Source organism: Triticum urartu, chromosome 2A (assembly GCF_056163025.1).
Source record: "Triticum urartu cultivar PI428250 chromosome 2A, HENAU_Tu73, whole genome shotgun sequence".
Taxonomy (NCBI): Eukaryota; Viridiplantae; Streptophyta; class Magnoliopsida; order Poales; family Poaceae; genus Triticum; species Triticum urartu.
In genome coordinates this window covers 646,648,225-646,664,829 of record NC_141874.1, presented here as the reverse complement: position 1 = coordinate 646,664,829, position 16,605 = coordinate 646,648,225, and the positions used below count along the sequence as shown (strand labels likewise).

The window sequence follows — 16,605 nt, the reverse complement described above, 5'->3', positions numbered from 1 at the left end:
CCAAGTGCAGGGAATCATCGTAGCAATTTCCAAAGGTGTAAGTGATAAGTATGGAGTGTCGAACCCACAAGGAGCTAAAGGTAAGATCAATGTTCTCTCAAGCCCTATCTGCCACTGATACGACTCTACGTACACTGAACGTTTGCTTCCAACTAGCAATGAGAAATAAAACTACGTTGTGGGTATGAAGTGGATAACTTTGTATGATATCGGAGAGCTAAAATATAAAAGTAAGTGATGTTAGCATAAAGTTAGAATATATTACTAAATGTTATAAATAGTGAGTGTGGATTAATGGTGGATCGGTGTGCGGAATTGTCCTAGACAATTGTTAACAAGACCGGTAATCACTATTGCAGTTTCATATGAGGGAGAGGCATAAGCTAACATACTTTCTCTACTTGGATCATATGCACTTATGATTGGAACTCTAGCAAGCATCTGCAACTACTAAAGATCATTAAGGTAAAACCCAACCATAGCATTAAAGCATCAAGTCCTCTTTATCCCATACGCAACAACCCCCTTACTCGGGTTTGTGTTTCAGTCACTCACGCAACCCACTATAAGCGAATCATAAACGTATTGCAACACCCTACAGCGGGAATCCCTCACGCTTGCGCGACACGGAGGGCACCATAGGACAGCACCAGAGTAAAACATACAACTCATACCAATCTAGATCATCAATCAACCTGAAGACAAAGGATATCTACTGAAAACATCATAGGATGGCAACACATCATTGGATCATAATATGTGGCATAACGCACCATGTTTAAGTAGGGATTACAATAGGGTGCGGGAGAGTGGACCGTGTAAAAGAGATGAGGATGGTGATGTTGATGAAGACGATCACCGCAGCGATGATTCCCCTCTCGATGGCACTCCGGTGCCACCAAGAGAGAGGAGGAGAGGTTCTCCCCCTTGTGCTTCCTCCTCCATGGCCTCCCCCCCCCTAGATGGGGAGAGGTTCCCCCTCTGGTCCTTGGCCTTCATGGTGATGATGGCCCCTCCGGGATCCTCCTCCATGCCCTCCGGTGATGATGGCCCCCTCTGGCAGGGTGCCAGAGAGGGCCTAGATTGGTTTTCGGTGGCTATGGAGGCTCCTGGCGGCGGAACTCCCGATCTAGGTTAATTTTCCGAGGTTTCTGTATTTATAGGAATTTTGGCGTCGGTCTCACATCAAGGAGGTGCCCGAGGCGTCCACGAGGCAGGCCCACGCGCCTGGGGGGTGGGTGTGCCCCCCACCCTCCTGGACGCCCCAAGACTCTCCTGGCCCAACTCTTTTACTCCGGGGTCTTCTTTTGGTCCATAAAAATCGTCAAAAATTGGCACGTCAATTGGACTCCGTTTGATATTCCTTTTCTGTAAAACTCAAAAACAAGGAAAACCAAGAAACTGGCACTGGGCACTAGGTTAATAGGTTAGTCCCAAAAATCATATAAAATAGCATATAAATGCATATTAAACATGAAAGGTTGATAATATAATAGCATGAATACTTCATAAATTATAGATACGTTGGAGATGTATCAGCATCCCCAAGTTTAATTCATGCTCGTCCTCGAGTAGGTAAGTGATAAAAGAAATAATTTATGAAGTGTGAATGCTAGCAAGTGCATAAGTTTAATCAATGATAGTTTCAATCACTTTTTATAGCATCATTATATATCATAACAGTAGCTCATCTTCATAAAACTTTTCATGATCAAGTAACAAGCTATTCACATGTTAAAGTATAGATCATAAATTTTCTTGAAACAAACAAACTATATTCTCAGTCATCAAACAATTGCAATTCATCTTATTTTTCAGGAAGGGTCTATGTGAGAGCTTTGATTTAGCAAACTCCACATAATCAACTATCATCTAATCTTTCATAATTGCTAACACTCATGTGGTATTTATGGGTTCAAAGTTTTAATCGGACACAAAGAAAGAGAGGGTCTTATAGATTCGCCTCCCAACCTTTTACCTCAAGGGTAATGTCAACAAAAATAGTTCATGATAACTTACATCAAATTGGATATATATATATATATATATATATCAGGATCTTTCCAACACAATGTGCTTGCCAAAGGATAAAATGTAAAAAGGAAAGGTGAAGATCACCATGACTCTTACATAATGGTAGAAGATAAAAGTAAAAGATAGGCCCTTCGCAGAGGGAAGTATAGGTTGTCATGCGCTTTTATTGTTGGATGCACAAAATCTTAATGCAAAAGAATGTCATTTTATATTGCCACTTGTGATATGGACCTTTATTATGCAGTCCGTCGCTTTTATTTCTTCCACATCACAAGATCGTATAAATCTTATTTTCTCCACATTAATAGATCATACATATTTAGAGGGCAATTTTTTATTGCATGCAACGATGACAACTTACTTGAAGGATCTTACTCAATCCAAAGGTAGGTATGGTGGACTCTCATGGCAAAACTAGTTTAAGGAATGTTGGGAAGCACAAGTAGTATCTCTACTTGGTGCAAAGAATTTGGCTAGCATGAGGGGGGAAAGCAAGCTCAACATGTTGGATGATCCAAGACAATATACTTTATTTCGGATATAAGAAAACATAACCCATCACGTCGTCTTCCTTGTCCGACATCAACCTTTTAGCACGTCATATTTTAATGAGTGCTCACAATTACAAAAGATGTCCAAGATAGTATATTTATATGTGAAATCTCTCTTTTTCAATATTCTTTCATGAATTGTTCAAGTGACCAATTCTACGTTTGCTAACTTTCAATAAGTTTACTACCTATACTTATTCTATGTGAAGTCATTACTCCCCATGGTATAAGCATATGAAACATACATAAATTCAGATTTATGATATTCAATTATTCAACCATTTACTCATAGGATATACGTGAAGCACGTGAGTAAATGACAAACTACTCCAAAAGATAATAGTAGACACTGAGTAGTCAAATAATTAGCTAGCCATGGGAGGATTCTTTTTCATTTAATATTTCAGATCCAATGATTTTATTCAAATAGCAAGTAAAATTGAAATTACGGTCCAAGCAAAACACATATCATGTGACGAATAAAAATATAGCTCCGAGTAAGGTATACCGATAGTTTTGAAGATGAAAGACGGGATGTCTCCCGGGGCATCCCCAAGCTTACGTGCTTGAGTCTTCCTTGAATATTACCTTGGGGTGCCTTGGGCATCCCCAAGCTTAGGGTCTTTCCACTCCTTATTCTCCTCATATCGATATCTCACCCAAAGCTTGAAAACTTCAATCAGACAAAACTTAACGGAACTTCGTGAGATAGGTTAGTATGATAAAGAGTAAACCATTCACCTTGGTACTATCAAAGACAAAGATCATAATTGTTCTCACACAATTACTACTGTACCATATCATTTCTACAATTTATATTGAGGAATATAAGTCATAGAAACTAGAAAACAATTAAACTATGCAATGAAAACAGAATCTGTCAGAAACAGAACAGTCTGTAATGATCTGAACACTATCCATACTTCTGCTACTCAAAAAATTATGAAATAAATTGGTGGACGTGAGGAATTTGTCTATTAATCTTCTGCAAAAAGGATCAGCACCAAAGCACTCTTCTGTAAAAAATGGCAGCTAATCTCGTGAGCGCAAATTTTCTGTTTTTTACAGCAAGATCACATTAACTTTCACCCAAGTCTTCCCAAAGGTTTTACTTCGCACTTTATTGAAACAAAAGCTATAAGACATGATTACTACAGTATCTTAATCATGTAAACACACAAAAATATTAAGGGTAAATATTGGGTTGTCTCCCAACAAGCGCTCTTCTTTAATGCCTATTACCTAGGCATGATGATTTCAATGATGCTCACATAAAAGATAAGACTTGAACATAAAGAGAGCATCATGAAGAATATAACTAGCACATTTAAACTTAACCCACTTACTATGCCTAGGGATTTTTTGAGAACAATTTATGGGAACAAGAATCAACTAGCATAGGAAGGCAAAACAAGTATAACTTCAAAACTTTAAGCATGTAGAGAGGAAAACTTGATATTATTGCACTCCTACAAGCATGTATTCCTCCCTCATAATAATTTTCAGTAGCATCATGAATGAGTTCAACAATATTACAATCACATAAAGCATTCTTTTCATGATCTATGAGTATAGAAATTTTACTACTCTCCACATAAGCAAAATTCTCCTCATTCGGAATGGCGGGATCACTAGTTCCTAAAGTTGACACTCTTCCAAACCTGCTTTAGATGATAGTATTATTCATACTCCAAAAGATATAAGTGAAGTTCATGGAGCATTCTACAATTAATATAAACTAACCAATGTCCAAGCTCAAAATGTATGAGTGAAGCACACGAAGCATTCTATAAAACCATACTCAAAAGATTTAAGTGAAGCACAAAGAGCAATTCTATAAGATCATACTTAAAAGATATAAGTGAAGCACATGAAGCATTCTATAAATCAATGAAGGTTTATCTCATACTAGCATGTTCATAAAGTAAGAACAAAAAACACAAAGGACACAAATCATGTGAACGAAACAAAAACCGAGGTATACCGATAGTTATTGAAGAAGAAAGATGGGATGCCAACCGGGGCATCCCCAAGCTTAGATGCTTGAGTATCCTTAGACTATTTACTTGGGGTGCCTTGGGAATCCCAAAGCTTGAGATCTTGCCTCTCTTTATTCTTCTCACATCGGTAACTCCTCGTTCTTCGAACACTTCATCCACAAAAAACTTTAACGAAAACTTCGTGAGATCTGTTAGTATAATAAAGCAAACCACTACCTTTAGGTACTGTTGCAAACTCATTCCAATTTAATATTAAAACTATATCTACTTTATTCTAACTTCACCATGGTTCATACCCCCGATACTACCCATAGATTCATCAAAATAAGCAAACAACACACGAAAAACAGAATCTGTCTAAAACAGGACAGTCTGTAGAAATCTGAAGGTTTAGTAAACTTCTGTAACTCCAAAAATTATGAAATAAATTTGAAAATTTGAAAATTTGAAAAATTTATACAGAAGTAATGTGCAAAAAGTTTCAGACCCATTTTACTATCCAGTAAAAAATGTAAAATCACGCGCCACAGCCAAAGTTTCTGTTTTTGTTCTGCACATAGTAAACAAGCAATCTAATCATCCTAAAACCAAGGCTTGGTATATTATTTTTATAATACAATGGATATATATATATATATGAAGGGATAATTATTTACAGAGAAACTTCCATGAAAAATTCTACATTGTTTCCGCGAGCATGAACACAAGTGCTCAAGGTCGACCCTCACTTCTTCAATGCATAACTATCCAATCACTTCTCTTTTTGAAAACCTTTTTAGGCATGAGAGGCAAGTAATTTTTTTTGTATTTTCATTATTTAAATTTTTGGTATGTTTCACCAACAACTAAACAAAAACAAAAAACAAAAAACAAAATCTACTTAGTGAAGAAATCAAACAAGCACACACGAGAATATCAATCCCACGCTATTTCTCCCCGGCAACGGCGCCGGAAAAGAGCTTGATAATCCCCAAGTGCAGGGAATCATCGTAGCAATTTTCAAAGGTGGAAGTGATAAGTATGGAGTGTCGAACCCACAAGGAGCTAAAGGTAAGATCAATATTCTCTCAAGCCCTATCTGCCACTGATACAACTCTATGTACACCGAACGTTTGCTTCCAACTAGCAATGAGAAATAAAACTACATTGTGGGTATGAAGTGGATAACTTTGTATGATATCGAAGAGCTAAAATATAAAAGTTGGTGTTGTTAGCATAATGTTAGAATATATTACTAAATATTATAAGTAGCGAGTGTGGAATAATGATGGATCGATGTGCAGAATTGTCCTAGGCAATTGTTAACAAGACCGGTAATCACTATTGCAGTTTCATATGAGGGAGAGGCATAAGCTAACATACTTTCTCTACTTGGATCATACTTATGATTGGAACTCTAGCAACCATCCACAACTACTAAAGATCATTAAGGTAAAACCCAACCATAGCATTAAAGCATCAATCCTCTTTATCCCATACGCAACAACCCCCTTACTCGGGTTTGTGTTTCAGTCACTCATGCAACCCACTATAAGCGAATCATAAACGTATTGCAACACCCTACAGCGGGAATCCTTGCACTTGCGTGACACGGAGGGCACCATAGGACAGCACCAAAGTAAAACATACAACTCATACAATTCTAGATCATCAATCAACCTAAAGACAAAGGATATCTACTCAAAACATCATAGGATGGCAACACATCATTGGATCATAATATGTGGCATAAAGCACCATGTTCAAGTAGGGATTACAGCGGGGTGCGGGAGAGTGGACCGCGTAAAAGAGATGAGGATGGTGATGTTGATGAAGATGATCACCACGGCGATGATTCCCCTCTCGATGGCACTCCGGTGCCACCAAGAGAGAGGAGGAGAGGTTCTCCCCCTTGTGCTTCCTCCTCCATGGCCTCCCCCCTAGATGGGGAGAGGTTCCCCCTCTGGTCCTTGGCGTTCATGGTGATGATGGCCCCTCCGGGATCCTCCTCCATGCCCTCTGGTGATGATGGCCCCCTCCGGCAGGGTGCCAGAGAGGGTCTAGATTGGCTTTCGATGGCTACGGAGGCTTCTGGCGGCGGAACTCCCGATCTAGCTTAATTTTTCGATGTTTCTGTATTTATAGGAATTTTTGGCGTCGGTTTCACGTCAAGGAGGTGCCCGAGGCGTCCACGAGGCAGGCCCACGCGCCTGGGGGGGTGGGCGCGCCCCCCACCCTCGTGGACGCCCCGGGACTCTCCTGGCCCAACTCTTTTACTCCGGGGTCTTCTTTTGGTCCATAAAAAATCGTCAAAAATTGGCACGTCAATTGGACTCCGTTTGATATTCCTTTTCTGTAAAACTCAAAAGCAAGGAAAAAACAGAAAGTGGCACTAGGTTAATAGGTTAGTCCCAAAAATCATATAAAATAGCATATAAATGCATATAAAACATCCATGGTTGATAATATAATAGCATGAATACTTCATAAATTATAGATACGTTGGAGACTATCAGCACTCACCCCGCAGCTGGATACGCGGCGGATTGCCTAGATAAGTCGTTGACGCCGCTCGATGCAGGTGCAAGTCCGGCACCAGAGAAGGACCGCTGAAAGAAAGCGGATCTGGGCTCGAGGACGGCGTGCCCCATCAAGAGGCGTCGCACGAGTGGGAGCGCGGGGACCTGGTGGATCTGCGGGACTCGACATGGCCCATGCACTAGTAGATAAAGGGCCTTTAGTCCCGGTTCATAAGGGCCTTTAGTCCCGGTTCTGGAACCGGGACTAAAGGGTCAGTACTAAAGCCTCCCCCTTTAGTCCCGGTTCTTATACGAACCGGGACTAAAGGCCCTCCACGTGGCCGCTGCCTAGAGGTCCATCTTTAGTCCCGATTGGTAACACCAACCGGTACTAAAGGAAATTTTATGATTTTTTTAATTTTTATTTATTTTCAAATTTCTGAATTATTTTAACCTCTAATCTCTAATCACCCCTCATCACTGCTCAATTTAACCTTTAATCTCTAATCACCCCTCATCACTTCCCGAACGGTCACCCATCCTCTCACTACTCGAGTCTGAGCACGTTTAACTTCCGGGTTCTATTCTTCCTCGTTTCCAAGTCTGCACTTGTTGTTTTCCTCACAATAGTAAGATGTCAATCATATTCACCCTCAGGAATTTAGCTTGAGCATGTAGTCACACATTTCACTGTTTGAGTTTGAAACTATTGTTCTAAAAAACAATAATTATTTAGTAACACTAATATTTCTTGAATAAGTAGTTTGACCACAGTTTGACCCTAGTTTGACCATAGTTTGACCAGATTTGACCAAAATTCAAAAAAACTGAAATAATTATTTAGTAACACTAATATTTCTTGAATAAGTAGTTTGACCATTGTTTGACCACAGTTTGACCACAGTTTGACCATATTTGACCAAAATTCAAAAAAACTGAAATAATTATTTAGTAACACTAATATTCTTGAATAATTATTTAGTAACAGTAATACTTCTTAAATAAGTAGTTTGACCAGATTTAACAAAAATTCAAAAAAAAACTGAAATTTGAGGTTAACTTTTTTCCTTTTAGAATTTGAGGATTCTAAAAATTTGCAAACAGGCCGTAGGCGGTCAAAATCGGAAGCGGATTTTCGTTCTGAACATTTTGATATATTATACGTTTTTTTCCGACATCGTATGCAAAAGTTATAGCCGTTTTACATTTTCCCTACATTTTTTGCAAAACATGTCCGAATTTAAGTTTTTAAATTTTTCCTAACTAGTAGATGTAGTAATATAACTACCTCTCGAAGGAATTTTATTTTGAAGTTTTTATCATTTTCTTTTGATTTTTTCGAAACAAAAAAGGCGATCCATGGGGGAAGGGGGGTAGAGTTTGAAAATGAGACCTTTAGTCTCGGTTTGAGACACAAACCGGGACTAAAGGGCATTGCACCCTTTAGTCCCGGTTTGAGACACAAACTAGGACTAAAGGTCTAATCTTTAGTCCCGATTTGAGACACAAACCGGGACTAAAGGGCATCGCACCCTTTAGTCTCGATTCGTGTCTCAAACCGGGACTAAAGGGCTCAGGTGAACCGGGACTAATGCCTTAGCCGCACGAACCGGGACCAATGTTCACATTAGTCCCGGTTCGTGACTGAACCGGGACTAATGGGCTGAACCGGCCTGAACCTTTGCCCCCTTTTCTACTAGTGATGGGGTGCGGGGTGTTGGGCATAATAAGCCGTGGCGACGAGTCGGATGCGTCGAGCGCGTGTATGGGCGCACGCTAGGCATGTCGGACGCGTCGGGTCTACGACATAGGTGTGCGTGTGTGCATACGTGTGGTGCGCGGGCGTGTCCGTGCATGTGTGTGGGGCGATGCCATTGGCGATCGGGACGTGGTGATCACGTTGGTTCGTTGCAGGTTCGGCGCGACGGGTGCGTGGAGGCGCGGTCGTGGGCGCGCGTGGAGCGGGCCGAACCAGGCGCAGTAGTGGCTAGAGGCATGGGGTCTGTGGCCCAGCGCTGGCCCAGGTATAAGATCGCGGCATCGATCATTATAACGGCAGAGGTGTTGAGTTCGTGCTCAAGGAAACGCCGTAGTTGTGACAGGCGTTCGTGCGTTGGAAAAGCTCCCTGTTCATCGTGTCTTCCTCATTCTTCCTCCCCGGTTCGTGCCACATAGAGAAAGAGCTAGAGAAGAGCTAGGGCTAGCTAGGGTTAGGGTTTTTCCACCAACACGGGGTGGTGGCGCTGCTGCCCCGCGGGCTGCGACAGAGGTGGGGCGGTGGCCGCAGCGGCCGGAGTGGCGCCGCGTGGAGTCGAGGGTGGTGGCTACGCTCGAGCTCGCAGCTACGCTCCGTGTGAAACCAGAATTTGATGCCACGAGTTGCTACTTGCTACACCAAAGAATCAACCTACCCGTAACGAACCTAACCAGCCTATACAAATCAATCAGTTGTGACACATTAGTCAAGTCATTTGGTTGCCAGGTAAGTTATCTTCGTCCGACGATGCTGGGATGGTGTCAAAACAAGGAACACTTGATTATTTACCACGCAATCCCTCTCGTATTGGTCATCAATCTCCTATCTGAATTTGACTTCCCGGATATATATTTGGTTCAGGCTACGTGTGCACGTCGTTCCAAGCGATTCAAATATATTTTTTGTTCTCTCTGCAACGGATTCAACTTCAAACATCCATCAACCATATAATTCTCCCACACTCGTTCAACACTGCTAATACACTGCGGTGACTTCTATCGGGCGAAGACAGTGAAAAGCGTCCACGTACGCGTGACACTCTCAGCTTGCTTACATTTTCTGAGTTCTGAATTCTGAATTCATCTGATTGGGGTGGCTCCCTTGCATAAAAAAACGTCATCGCGACCATGCATGGGGTAGTTTAACGAAATGGCAACCTCAGGCTCTTATAATAACACAGAAGAAGCGAATGTCCAGGAATCAAAGATTCAGTGAACCAAGCCGTTTGATGAAACATTCAGTGAACCAAGACCGTCCTCCGTCCTCCGGGCGTTTTATGTCTCTGCGTTATTGCATGGATTTTTTCAAAGAAATGCACGAGAGGTTCCATGATTGGCTCCTGCTACCAGGGAGATTGGTCTACACTCCACGCACGTAGACGTACACCAGGGAGATGTGAAAACAGCGGCTGAATAATTTTACCAAGGTCACCTGTCGTGGCATTCGTTGCTTTTGAAACGGGGGACCTCCAAATGCAAAGGCAAATCGGAACCGGGGCTCGAATTTGATTCGTGGGCACCGGAGATCTTCCGATAATTTAATTCGAATTCGACATCACATCACGTTGCTTAGCTCCGATGCGATGTGCGTAGCAGCGTCCTGCTACCAGAAGCAACTCCAAGTCAAATTCGAATTGGGATTTTGTGTTGCGTGCTGCCTACAAATCATGCAACTTGCACTCTTTTTTAAAACACAAACCGACTGAATACGTGCAGTACTTTGTGTGAGCACGAATGTCAAAGTTTGAATGCCGTGTTTGGATCTAAGTGCGGATTTCTTGCCCGGCGTCATTAAGAAAAAGAAGGAAAGAAATATCGGTTTCTCCCCAGAGGAGCCCTGGGCTTCGTGTCGACGTTTTCGACAGTCCGAGGTCGTCGCAGCCCGCTTAAGAAACTAGCCGTCCAATCCCACACTTGCTTGCGGCCCAAGCCCACCCATTACAAAATGATGAGTTTTTTTAGCGTACGTGCAGTATTTTACGTTCGGGCGCGTCGGGCTGGTACGACTATAATAAATCTGCCAATGTTCGAACCATTTTTCCCACCCCCGATCAGAACCCCCAACCCAACCTAAAACCTTCTCTTCACGCTCCCAATGGCGGCGGCCACTCGGTCCCTCTTCCTCACATGCTTCCACAGCAGCGGCTCCGATGAGAGCGGCCACCTCACGCTGCGGCCGCGGTACCCGTCCATGCCGCGGCAACCGAGGGCGGCCGCGGTCGCCGGCGAGGGCGGTGGAGGAAAAGGCGGGTCAGCCGTGGTCGATCTGGAGGCAGCGGAGGAGGAAGAGGAGAAGGTGGCGGTGTTCGCGGTGTCCGGGATGACGTGCGCCGCGTGCGCCGGCTCGGTTGAGAAGGCCGTCAAGCGGCTCCCCGGCATCCATGAGGCCGCCGTCGACGTCCTCGGCGGCCGCGTGCAGGTCGCCTTCTACACGGCACTCGTCTCGGTGAGCATCGGATACTCTGATTATGTTCCTGCGCTTCCGCTGCCCGCTGGCATCTGTTTGTTGTGCCTGCACCTTTTTCGCGTGTTTTCTCGTGGGCTGTTTCCAAATGATCAGATCGATTGGTTCGAGTAGGCATATAATTTGATGCTTGTGCGCGTTTCTTTTCTGATTTTGTGACCAAAATTCGTGTTCATACTCCCTTCCCGAAAAAGTTTGTTCCAAACTTGTCCCTCAAATGGATGTATCTAACTCCAAGTTAGTACTAGATACATTCACTTAAGGAACAAATTTTTTCGGACCGAGGAAGTATTTACTATGCTAATTTAACCGCCTCGTATCTACAGAGAAAATAACAGCAAACTATAACTATAGCAAAGTAATTGATCCAAGCAAAGCTGGTGGGCAAGGGCGAGTAAATTCGGCCGTAGAAGTAGACATGGCTCACAAAGATATACTCCCTCTGTCTAAAAATATTTGTCAGAGAAATGAATCTATCTAGACGTATTTTAGTTCTAGATATATTTATTTTAATCTTTCTTTTATGAGACTTTTTTAATCTATTCATCAATCATAACAATACAGAAACACTAGAAGCAATAAAAAATACATCCAGATTCATGCACCACCTAGCAATGAGTACAAGCACTGGAGCGAGCCGAAGGGGCGCCGTCGTCATTGCCCCTACCTCACCGGAGCCGGGCAAACTTTGTTGTAGTAGACAGTCAGGAAGTCATCGTGCTAAGACCTTAAAAGACCAGCACACCAGAACAGCAATCATCACCAATGAAGAGAGTTGTAGACGGGAAAGATCAAACCTGTAAACACAAGAACGAAGACGAAAAAAATGGATTCAAACAGATCCAGCGAAGACCAGCACAGATCGAATCCCGTGAGATCTGATGGAGACACACCTCCACTCATCCTCCGATGATGCCTACTGGGGGGATAGGACGTGAGAGAATTATTCCTACTGAGGAATATCGTCACCGCCACACAGCCCTAACCAAGACGTTGAACCTAAAAAAACGAGAACGGGGTCCCTCACGCCTGCAGAGGGCCGACATCCTCCAGATCTCGACGGCTCAAAGTCCATCGGAGATGGGACGGATCGGCGGCGGCACCGGCGGGAGAAGGGCGCCATTTCTTCGACAAGTATTTTCAGATGGAGGGAGTATTCGTTGGTTTCTCAACTTAGCTGGAGTGCAACGTTTCACGTTTGGGCCTCGACCTCGGATAAATTTGGTTCCTTACGTGACCCAAGATGGTTTGATGAATGACATGGCAATGGTTTCACGCACATGACAGCCTACTAAAAAAACTAATACAATTTTGAAATAAAATTTAAATACATGCAGTAATGAAAAAAATTGGAACTGGGATAAGTTAGGAAATTACAAAATTATATTGCAACTCTGGAATTAAGATTAAAAAAAATGGTTTGGGAACTGTCATAGAGAATCACCACATTTGTTCATAAATTATTTGTGATTTTCTGAAAGAATATATAGCACTAGAATGAAATGTTTATAATCTTTTTCACCAAATATTTCTCTTCTTTAAATTATATCGTGTTAAACTGTAACTCTAGATTTAAAAAAAACACAAGCTCTTAAATTATTTGATTTTTTCTATAAATAATAATAAGTAACACGAGTATGGCAAGTTTTGTGACCTTTCGTCTGAATACTTTTTTTTATTTCTAAATTTTTGTATTGTCCAAACATCCCAAGATAATGCATTTGTGTGCATAGTGACGCGGTTGAGTTGACACAGATCTCTTGCTAAATGTGATTGGTGAGAGGAGAGGGAGAGAACAAATTACAACCTAATGCTACGAAAATCCAACTTGCTGCCTAGGCTCGTCTGAGCCCGGTGAACAGTAACACGATTTAAAATAGAAAAAATCCAAAATTCCAAAAAAGTTATTTGCAAGCAAGATGTGCATATGTGTAATGTTCGTGCAAAATTTGGTGATGTTTGGACAATCAAGTAGCACGCGGCAAAAAAGACAAATCCAGATGTGAACAAGTGCTATTTTTCAAATGTTTCTCTCATAACTGAATTTGTTTTTTCTCATGAGCTTCTCGAATGTTTAAACTTCTCCAAGTTTGTCATGGACATCACACACTCAAACATCTTTCACCACACAAATTTTTTAAAAAAAATTGATTTTTTTTCTATTTTAAAATAGCATTACTGTTCACTCACGGGCTCATCTAAGCCTGGGAGCCAAAACGTTGCTATCCTACTGCTATCTTTAAAAAAAATACAGTACAATTGCAAATGCTCACGTACATTTCTTTACATTGCACCGCCAAGGGCAGATCTATGGGTTGCTATGGGTGCCAATACAAAAAGTGCAAAACAATTTATACTATAACTTGATACTATTTTACTAGCATCTTAATGGTATTTTTAGGTTATATGTTGGAATTAAATGATGTTTTGTTTAAATTACACTATTCGTATTTAACTTTCACAAATTTTGGACTAATGTATTGAAATTATGTTTTCTATGCATTGCATATACCCTCTTTGTCGCAAAATAAGTGTCTTAACTCTAGTATAACTTTGTATTAAAGTTAGCACAAAGATGAGACAATTATTTTGGGACGGAGGGAGTATGAACTATGGCAATCCTAGTCAACACGAGATGTTTGTGTTGGCAAGTGGTTCTTGTTGCTCATATCGTAAAAAGTGTCCAAGTTATACCTCAATCCAGGTTATGAGAAAAGAAAACTCCAAATATATTTTGTGGCCGCACATGTTTAACCACGACTAGATAATTTGCCGTGTGTTGCAATCTAGGCATAAATATTGGATGTGAAGTTTCTACACCTGGGCTCAAATGCTCCTGGTGTGAATAGTAAAATAAAAAAATAGAAAAACATTTCAAGAAATTCTGAGTTCTTTTTGTGGTATACTTTAAGAGATGTTTGTCGTGCATGTAAAATTTCATCACAAAATGACATTGGTGGAAAGCTTGGTAAAAAAACAAAATCATTGTTTTAAAAATGCTACTTTCAAACGCATTTTGGAGCTCTGATTTTGTGTTTTTCTGCCACGACTTCGACAAATGTGATTTCGTGATAAAATTTTGCGTGCATAACAAACATTTCATAAAGTATGCCACAAAAAAATCAGAATTTTCTAAAAAAAATTATTTTACTGTCCACACCAGGAGCATTTGAGCTCGGGTGTAGAAAGGTACTTCCGATAAATATTTTAGTAGGTTCTCTTGTGATTTATTTGCCACCTATAAGTGTGATTGTGTTAAAAATAGGATTTTATTTGGTAAACCCTTATTAGTTAAGCATTTATGGGCTTATCAAAGTAAAATAAAATTTACCCCCTCTCTTGGCAACAATGGAAATGATGAAAATAAAATTTATGGGCTTATCAATTATGGCAGTTCAAAGAACATTAGAGATAATAAAAATTACAACCATGTTCATGGACCACCTAGCGACGAATACAAGCACTAGAGTGAGCCGAAGGTGCGCCGTCGTCATCGCCCTCCCTCACCGGAGCCGGACAATCAGGAAGTCATCGTGCTAAGGCCCCATAGGACCAGCGCACCATAGTAGGAATCATTGCCAAGAAAGGAAGTCGTAGATCATAAGGATCAAACCTGTAAACATCCAAACGAATACGGACAAAGACCGAATCCAACCAGGTCAACCGAAGACCAGCACCAACCGAACCATGCGAGATCCCACAGAGACAAACCTTCACACGCCCTCCGACTATACTAGACACACCATCGGGACAGGGATAGAACGTTAGAGACATTATTCATACTAAGGGAGATCGTCGCCGTCACACAGTCCCAACCAAGATGCCGAATCTAATAAGAATAAGAACGGGGTCCCTCCCACAGGCGGGGGCCCGAGATCCTCCGCATCTCCATGGCCTAGAGGCCATCGGAGATCGGGCGGACTGGAGGCAGCGCCAACAGGAGGAGAAGAGCTTTCTTTAATTAGGAGAAAAACTACTATACGGACACGTAAAATAAATGACAAAAAAATCACCTCACCCTACTACGGGATTTATTAGGACACTTCCCTTTTCATTACTGGACTCACTTTGCTATTTTTCTTTATCAATCCCAGAAATGCACCTCCTTTCCTTCTTTATTTTCTCTTCCTGAAATCCCTCCTTTCCTTCTTTATTTTCTCTTCCTGAAATCCCTCCTTTCCTTCTTTTTTTCTCCCCCTTCTTCTTTATTAGGACACTTTCTTCTTACTATGGGACGGCTGGCTTCCCACTTTCCTATTTCTCTGTCAATCGCCGAATCCCTCCTTTCCTTCTTATTATTATTATGGGACAGCTTCCTACTTTCCTTTTTTTCAATTCCCGAAATCCCTCCTTACCTTCTTATTACTTGACGGGTTCCCACTTTCCTATTTTGTTTTGTTGTCAATCCCGAAAAACCCTTCTTTCCTTCTTTATTTTTAGGAAACATGAGACCCGCACTTCACCATGTTCTCCAGATGGCTTTCTGGTACCAAGGAAATTGAAGATGTATATAAATTGTGTAGATTGGATGTGAGGGAGCGAGATGGGACTATTTAACATAGCTAGGCGTTAGTTTGGGGTTTGAATCCTCCCACCAGCATGTATTTTTTGCTTCAAACACGATAGGTGGGCCTGATTTATTGGGCCACAGAGCGCACCGGCGGGCTCGGTTGGCCTGGCTCGGACGAACTATACTCACCAACTACGGACGAAACGAACATGGACGAGTGAAATCAGTAACAGACAAAAATTAAGGAGGAAGAAATGTTACTCCTTTTATTAGTAAGCATAGATATAGATAAGAGATGTGACTATTGATGCGGCTTACACAAAAAGACTAAAATCTTTTACGCGAGGAAAAAAATCAAAACGAAGAGAGGAAGAGGCAGGAGGAGGGAGTGTGTAAGATTGGACGAAGGACGGACGGACGAGAGACCGGAGAGAGGAAAGATTGTGGTGGCCACGCGTAGGTTTATAAGTTCATGAAAGTTGCCAGCGTCTGTCTTGCGGCTCTACAAAATACAAGGCCGTGCACACCATGTGTTTGTTTTTCTTTGTTGATGAGAAGATTATGCACATCATGTGTTGGCCACGCGACGGAGCCCAAACAATACTGCCCGTGTCCGCAGTCTGATCTTTCTAAATCCGTTATACCGGAATCCTCCACCTTGCCTACGCGACTGACGTGTTAGCAGCCATATTCCGGTCCGACGCTGCGAGCACTACGAAATCGCCTTTGCTTTAACGGCGCCCTCCCACCGTCTCATTTTCGGGAAAAAGAGGCGCACGCGATCGGCGCCACC

The 16,605-nt window shown here is 41.9% G+C and overlaps 1 pseudogene; it reads left to right on the top strand.

Annotated features, from left to right (window-relative positions):
• Positions 1–10,784: 10,784 nt before the first annotated feature.
• Positions 10,785–11,463, top strand: LOC125539385 (copper-transporting ATPase HMA5 pseudogene; annotated as a pseudogene).
• Positions 11,464–16,605: the final 5,142 nt, after the last annotated feature.